Raw genomic sequence first — 8,857 nt, 5'->3', positions numbered from 1 at the left:
CCTTCCCACCAGTCTATGTGTTAAAACTATGTCTATACATAAATAAAGGGAAATCAGACTTAGCTCTGAAGGAAGCAGGGGTCTGGTGGGTTGATGAGCTCAGTTCGCCTTCCACCAAGATGTCTTTCAAAGGCCCAGGAAAGCCACAGCTCCTTAAGAGTGTAAGCAGGTCGATGAACAAAATTCTCTTCCAAATGTCCTTTTTTTCTCAAATAAGCTGGCATTGCTTTGTTATTTAATTTCCCGTCACAATTAGCTACCTATAGTCTCCCCCACCCACAAAAAAAGAGAAAGTGGGTAGATGGTATCAATTCTAAATCTATTTTTTTTCTTCTAAATCTATTTTAAAAAAAATATTTATTTGGCTGCCATCGGGTCTTAGTTGTGGCACTCAGATCTTTCATTGTGGTGCTCAGGCTCCTCTCTAGTTGTGACTCCCAGGTTGAGTTTCCCGCCTTGAGCCTGTGCAATCTTAGTTCCCCAACAAGGAATCAAACCCAGGTCCCTTGCACTGGAAGGTGGATTCTTACCCACTGGACCACCAGCAAAGTCCCTTAATTCTAGTGTTAATCGCTCAGTCGTGTCCAACTCTTTGTGACCTTATGAACTGTAGCCCGCCAGGCTTCTCTGTCCATGGAATCCTCCAGGTAAGAATAGGGGAATGGGTTGCCATTTCCTCCTCCAGGGGATCTTCCCAACCCAAGGAGCAAACCTGGGTCTCCTGCATTGCAGGCAGATCCTTTACAGTCTGAGCCACCAGGGAAGTTCCTCAATTCCAAATCTTAAACTAATTTCATGGGTAAAATTCCTCCCTCACACGGCATGTTTTCAGAAGCCCAAGGAAAATGCCCTAAATAGCCTGGAGACTTTTCTTTTTTAGATATACTCACTGCGCTTTTGTGGCCTTCAGAGTTCCAGAGAATCCCCTAAGGGAGGTTATTATGCGAGGTCTCAAAAGGAATATTGCTTCTCTTACCAATATGGTCCTCCTCTAATCCCCCAAGACAGTATTTCAAGCAAACTTATGGAGCATTCAAAGGCTCTGCAGTACTATTTGTTCTAAGTTAATGTTCTTGTCTACAAATACTGGGTGAGGGCCATGTGCTGCCTTAGTCTGGCTTCTTCCAGAAGCAGACAAAGACTCCACCGCAAGTAGACAATCTGGGAGGCGAAGGGGGGACCAGTGGAGAGGATGCAGAGGAGGGGAAATGGCCAATCTAGGGAATCTAGTAAACCAGCTTCCACACCGGGCAACCGGGCCTCGACCCCACAGGGAAACTCTGTCAGGATGACCCGGCCCGAGGGTGAGGGAGCTGGGGTGTCACGCTCCCCAGAGTCATAGGCGGAGGGGCCCTGGGGGGGTGTTGGTTTCTGGGAATTTCCAGCCTGCCACATGAGGGCTAGAGGCCAGTCTCACCTGTGGGGGAACTGCCCTCTGGCACAAAGATGCAGCTGGAAGGTTCTGAGAGATCGAGGTGGTCTCGGGTAGCACTGGACACCTCTGTCAGCACAGTGCAGGGCCAAGAGGGACACAGTGGACGTGAGGCTCCAGCCTTCCAAGGAGGTGAAGGCGTGCAGGGTACTCGGGAGAAGTCGAAATCCAACACAAAACATCACAGGCAGCTTATTTAAAACTTAAGAGAAAGTGGTATGAGCCGAGCACATAGGCATATTCTAGCCACCTGACCATCCCTAAAGGTTGGAAACCCACCGCCTCGGTACTGACCAAGCCAGGTGCAAATCATAAACCCAATTATTTCTGAGCTGTGCTGATCAGCTGATGCATTCTGCTGCAGAATAGCTCACGGACCCACGGGTATGCAGCCTTGTTCATCTTAGTAAATAGATTCATCGTGTAGCTCTGGAGATGAGTATGCAGGCCCCCAGCAGACAGAGCAGCCCCTTAAGAGGTCCAGTGTCAGGGTTTTCATGTCTTGGCCACCAGACCCTATAAGATATACTGAAGAGGCTTTCAGAAGAGCCCTTCCTACCCTGGAGATGAGGTTAGCAGTCTGGCCTGGCACAGGCCATCCCTATGCCAAGGCCAGGCCGGTCCTGTGCTATCGGGTTGTGGGGCACCCATGGAATCAAGCAAAGGGGATCCCGGGCTCGGGCGCGGCTCCATGGTTAGGAGGAGATGGAAGTGTGCTAGACCCAGCCTTAGACCTCGCCCGGTGCCCCAGGTTCAAGGTAAAGACAGCAGAGGGTGGGGCAACTGAGTTGGCATTTCCTGTGCCTTCTGGCTCCACCAAGGTGGGGGGAAGTGCATGGAGGAAGCCGAGGGCACGTCCGCCTCAGGATGTCTTGGTTGCTTTGCACTTTCTTCCAGGCAGGGTGGGGGTTGGGGTGGCCTGTGGTTGCCTTTCTGCCTGAGGTGTTCTGAGATAGTGGGGAAAATGATAGGCTTTGACCTCAGAGCTGCATTTTTCTCTGTCTCACTTCACACTACCTATCTGACCTCAGACAAATTGCTCAACCTCTCTGAGCCTTAGTTACCGCATCCGGAAACAGGGATGAAAAATTCCTATTTCTGTGTTGTAAGAATCAAATGCAGTAATTACATAAAGCATTCAGCATAGTGCCTGGCCCCTAGGAAGCACTCATTCTATATTAAAGAGTTCTGAGCAATGATATTTTAGGAAGGGGTAGCCACACAGCCACTGGAAAGACTATTCTGGGGATGGTGTAGAACTCACCTCATCAAAGGGTGACCTTCACACACACACCAAAAAATACATGACTTCAGTGACTGGCTGATAGAATTCAAACTAACCGCAAAACAAATTACAGGGAATGTAACAGGAAAGAATTGAGAGTCTCACATCCAGCATTCAGGGGAGGGGGCTTTAGGCCAAACAAGAATGTGCCTCCTTGTAGCCTGGAACTGAATGGGAGTCTGTGCTCAAGATATGAACTGAAGAAGCTGGTGAGAATTAATGCTCCTACAAGCATGGAAATGACTCCAACTCAAACCACAATGGGTTAGAAGTTTTAAGTGTCTTTCTGATACCCAGCCTGTTTCAGTGAGGACTTTTCCAGTAGCAAGGAATAAAACTTGAAAACCAATGAAAACTGGTTTGCAGACAAAAGGGAGTGATTGACTTATAAGGCCAACAGTCCAGGGTTGGTTATGGATGGCTTCAGGCACGGCTGGATCTAGGAGGTCATGCTGTGTCATCAAAATTTGTCTCTTTCTCCACATCTTACCTCTGCCTCCCTGATTAGCTTCATGTTCAGAAGCAGGTTCGCATAACAGGGTTGCAAAGATGGCCACTGACATCCTTATAGTTCATCAAAGATGAACTCCTGTGTTCATATCACTCCGAGAGAAGACCTCTGGCCTGGCACAGGTCATACTATATATCCATCATGGACAAATCACAGTGGCCACGGAAAGGGAGTGGACTTCCCTATAGCTCAGATGGTAAAGAGTCTGCCTGCAATGCAGGAGACCCGGGTTCAATCCCTGGTCAGGAAGATTCCCTGTGGAAATGGCAATCCACTCCAGTATTCTTGCCTGGAGAATCCCATGGACAGAGGAGCCTGGTAGGCTACAGCCCATGGGGTCGCAAAGAGTCAGACACGACTAAGTGAATAACACATAAAGAAAGGGAGTGTTTGCTGCAGAGACCTAGGGTGTGGTGGGGACATGGCAGGAAGAGGCAACCCTAAGGAACACATGTACTAAACAGACTGTCATAGAAGCTATATAAAACCTACACAGAATAGGGTGACTCCCTAAAGAGATGCCAAGTAGATTTTTTCATTACCCTTTAAGAATGATTCATTTTTTAAAGACCTTGACCAAGGGTCATGGGGGTGGATTACATAGCAATAATCTGAACGACCTGGATTGACTGCATACTTATCTCCAGAACCACTGACCCTTGCCCAACACTATGGAATCTATTAACTCAAGAATGAACAAGGCTGTGTAACGGTGGGTCTGTGAGCTGTTTTGGAGCAGGATGTATGAGCTGGTCAACACAGCTTATTAATAATCGGGTTTATGATTTGCACCTGCTTTGGGTGGTACCGAAGGGGTGGGTTCCAACCTTTAAGGTTGGTCATGTGGCTAGCGTGTGCTACGTGCTCAGCTCACTCTAAGACACTCCCACCATGAGTAGCCTCTGGGTTTCTACACCAGGAGTGGTTGGAGCCTTGTGAATATCCACCATAGAGACTGCAGGAAGGCAGTTCAAGGAAGGTAACAACTTCGGTGTGGATTGGTGCGATGGATGCCTCTGTGATCTCTGCCTCCAGGTGCTCATGCAGCCAGCACCACCCCCCCCACACACACACACATCCCCTCTCCCGCATCAAGGACCTGTTGATTCTAACGACTAAAATACAGCAAAAGTGGTGGAGTGTCTCTTCCAAGATGAGGTTACAGAAAGAGAATGTGTTGGGGGAAGGAAAGAAGGAAGGATGAAGGGCTATAGAAACTGCCATGGCACATATATGTCATTACACATTTGTCCAAACCCATATACAGTCTAACATCAAGGGTGATTCCTCAACTGTGGACTTAGGTTAATAATGTATCAATGTGGGTTCATCAATTGTAACACATGTACCAAGCCATGAAAGATGTTAACAACTGGGGAGACTCCAGTGACAAGGAATCCATGTATCCTGCCAACAGCCGCGAGAAAACTCTGAAGCAGGTTCTACCCCCATTAAGCCTTGTGGTGACCATGCCCCAGTGACACCTTGATTACAGCCTGTGAGACCAGAAACCACATGCATCCAACTGAACGACACCCAGCTTCCCGACCCACAGAAACTGGGAGGTGATGAAGCTGTTTGAAGACACAAAATCTGGGGATAATTTTGTTACTAATACAGTTGGCTTCACCCTCACCATTAGCTGTGCTCCTCAGCTAGCTGCTGCTCCTCCCCCTTGACCTGAGGGTGGAAAACCCAAAACCCCACCTTCTCCTAAGGAGCCGTGTGTTATCCAGCTCCACAGACTCCCACTGTCGGTACTCAAGAGATGTTTAAGTTGATAACTTATCCCAAAGTGATGCTGTGTCCTGCAGGGTTGAGGGGACTGCTGGGTGAGTGGGAAGTGCTAGGGAAGATTAAGTGTTTTCTACCTATTATGCTCACATATGGAGCCGTCGGTAGCTATTTAGATTACATTTTCATGGTCTGTGTCTTGCATCCTGCCCCCTACCTTGTCATTATAACATTTTAGGTCATTTTCTAGTCTGTAGGTTCTTTTGTCTCATTTGTTCCTCAGTCAAAGTGTCCCCTGAGTGGGTAGGAATCATCACCTCCAGGTTACGGTTTAGACTTAAAGAGAAGTGACAACCCATTTGTAAGAGATGGGCTCCAAGGTCTCCAATGGTCTTTTTCAAAAATGCTTCTCAAGCCATTACTCAGTCTGCAGTTCTCTGCTAACTGCTGCCAGGATGCTGGGAATACCCATCTGCATAGGCCAGGCTCCTCTTTGCCCTGGTGTGGCATAGACATCACATACCCAACCTAACACAATTCCACCTCCATCTGAGATGCGAGGTGTTACAACCCCAATTACACATGGGGAAATGGACACAGACAGGGAAAGTGACCTGCACGGAGTCACTCAGGGGAGGAGCTAGGATTTCACACCAAGTCTAGCTGCTTCCAAAGGTCCGGCTCTGAATCGCTGTGCTGTGGTGCCTCAGATAGGCTCCCAAAGCCAGGGGAGCCAAACTATACACCCTCTTGGAGTTTGGCCACCCAGGAAAGAGGCAGATGAAGACAGAATGGGGACTCATCGGCAGGGCCAGTGGCTGAAGCCGGCTAGGGTGTATACAGATGGAAGGAGGGGGGTCTTTCCTGGGAACTGTGGCTGGCAGGGAAGCTTCCTGGGGAGAAGGGACCTGGAGCGGCAGATAGCCCCACCCACTGGGCCCCAGAGGGCCCCAGGGTGATGAGAAAACATACTTTCGGGCCTCCCGGCCCTACTGCGTACTTGTTCATGGTCAAGTCTGGTCTTTGAAACTCTTGACACACACCACCCCACTTCTGACTGTCCCTGGGAAGGGCTTAGGAAGGGTCCTTCCTCCCCGCTCCCACCCCAGGCAGGCACGCCGATCTACAGCTACTCACCACTCACGGCTTGCCATTGATGATGGTGCCAAGGCCTCGAAACTTGGCCTGGGACCCGGTAACAGCGACCCAGGACCAGCAGCACCTACAGGACCTAGAGCTTGTTAGAAACTCTCGGACCAAGCCCAGACCTTCCGAACCTGCAGCTTAACAAGCTCCCCAGGTGACTTACATGCACGCTGATGTTTGAGCAGCTTGTTCTCTCTCATGTCTGCAAATCTTGTGAGGGGTCACTGACTGGTATTTCATTGTACAGACTATTTACTCAATGCCTATTTGTGGCCATTTACTTGGTTTCCTGTTTTTTTGCTATTCTGAACAACTCTACGAGGAACATCCTTAAATGCACATTTTACTGCAAGTGTCCGGTGCTTTGGGTACAACCTTGGAAGTGAAATTACAAGCCAAAAGATAATTAAAACAAGAAACACTGGTATAGCCTTGGAGCCCTGGAAGGTACTATTCTAAGCACTTTGTGTGTATGAACTCATTGCATCTTCATAAGCTCTCTACAGGCTTCCCAGGTGGTGCTAGAGGTAAAGAGCCCGCCTGCCAATGCAGGAGGTAAGACACGAGGGTTTGATCCCTGGGTTGGGAAGATCCCCTGGAGGAGGGCATGGCAACCCACTCCAGTATTCTTGCCTGGAGAATCCCGTGGACAGAGGAGCCTGGTGGGCTATAGTCCATGGGGTCGTACAGAGTCAGACTCGACTGAAGCACCTTAGCACGCACAGCTGTCTATGAGAAAAGAACTCTTCTCATCCTCATGTCACAGGAAGTTTAAGGGACTCGCTAAGATCACACAGATAATAGATGATGGAACTGGGATCTGAATCCTGATGGTCTGGTGAAGGCATCTGGGATATGCCACTTCAAAATATGCCACTTTGGTATAAGGACTATTTTGATTATTTTGGTATAAGGATTATAATTGAGAATCAACAGATGTAAGAGAAGTTCTTTGCTCTCCCCTTATGTGCCTAAAAGCAGGGCGTCAGTTTCCTTTTGTGAAGGTGGCACAGATTGTCCTCCACCTCCTGTTCTGTGATGAGGACAGAAACTCTCGTCACTGGAGACAGAGAGTCCCCAAGATGAGTCTGCATAAACAGAACTTGTTAAATAATCCTTATCTGCCACTAATTTCCCCAATTATTTGCTAGTCACTTTCCCATAGTTTATTGGCTCTAGAAACCCAAATTCCCATTCCTTCTTCTAGTCACTTCTCAATTTATCACCTTTTGTTAAAACAGTATAAGTTCCTGAGTCTAACTTCTTTGGCTTTTCACTTCTGTGAAAGCCCTGTGTATGTAAAAAATATTAACATCACTGACATCGTATGCCTGGGAATCCCCTGGTGGTCCAGTGGTTAGGACTCTGTGCTTCCAATGCAGGGTTCATAGGTTCGATTCCTGGTCAGGGAACTAAGATCCTGCATGCTGCAGGGTGCTGCCAAATAAATAAAACAAACCACCAACAAAAAACATTGTATTCCTTTTCTCCTGCAAATCTGTCTTTTGTCAGTTTAATTTTCAGGCACTGTTCAATAAACCTAAGAGGATAGAGGAAAAGTTTTTTCCTCCACTTCCCTGGCTTCAGAATCTTTGTGTGCCCTTACCGTTATGTTTAAGTGCACATTTTAAATACCCTCCTTGCTTTTCCCAAGAGTCCAATAGGAAATGGTATTGGAAGAATACATGGATCTTTATTTTTATGCCCCTTATATATGCAGGTGGTGCTAAAGTCCTCTTGGAGCTTAGTACCAGGAAAGAGCCCTGCCTCTAGGGATCCACTTCCTTATACTAGATACAGTCACACAGTCTTCTTTCCTTTTTGGCCCTGCCTGCAAGGAAACTCAAGACTAGGTTTTGTCCTCAATTATAGCAGCTCTTTGTCCTCTGGGTTCTGGTGAAGTCCCTTTCTACTGCCTCCCCCCCTCCCTACTTCACTATCTGGCCTTTATCCTTTTACCCCCTGTATCACATAGGGGGTGTTTTTTATTGTAGTCGTCCCTATTTCATTTTGAAAATAGGTGGATACAGATAAATATTTGAAGAAATGAATAAAAGCACTCATTTAAACGAACTTTTTGGACCCTTACTGCTTTGTAAGAACTTCTCCAGGTTGGCAACAGTGGTGCTAGTATTCAAAACATCTTGTTATTTGTGCTTGCCAGCTTAATTACCTGCCCCAGGGCTTTTGCAGAAAAACAGTAATTTGTAATTTACCAGCAATGGGTTTCACACACCCCACAGCCCTGTGTTCTCATTCTGAAAAAGGGACCAGCAAATGAATAGAAACCTCCTGGGAATTCACTAGTGGACCAGTAGTTACCACTCTGAGCTTCCACTGCTGGGGGCCTGGATTCTATCCCTAACTGGGGAACTAAGATCATGCAAGATGCAGGGTGGAGCCAAAAAAAAAAAAAAGCCCCTTCTTATGCTCTGAGGTTGAAAATAGTGTTTACAGTTTTGTTGTTTAGTTAGTAAGTCATGTCCGAATTTTTTTGCAACCCCATGGACTGTAGCCCACCAGGCTCCTCTGTCCATGGGATTTCCAAGGCAAGAATACTAAACTAGGTTGCCATTTTCTTCTCTAGGGATCTTCCTGACTAAGAGATCGAACCTGCATCTCCTGCATGGACAAGTGGGTTATTTACCACCTGAGCCACGAGGGAAGCCCAGTGCCACCATCTAAAAGCAATGCTCTCTCTTAGATTGGTCCATTCAAACCATCTGAAGCTGCTGGTCTCCAAAAACCA

The sequence above is a fragment of the Dama dama genome, chromosome 5 (assembly GCF_033118175.1).
Source record: "Dama dama isolate Ldn47 chromosome 5, ASM3311817v1, whole genome shotgun sequence".
Lineage (NCBI taxonomy): Eukaryota > Metazoa > Chordata > Mammalia > Artiodactyla > Cervidae > Dama > Dama dama.
Note: the sequence above shows the minus strand (reverse complement) of the source record.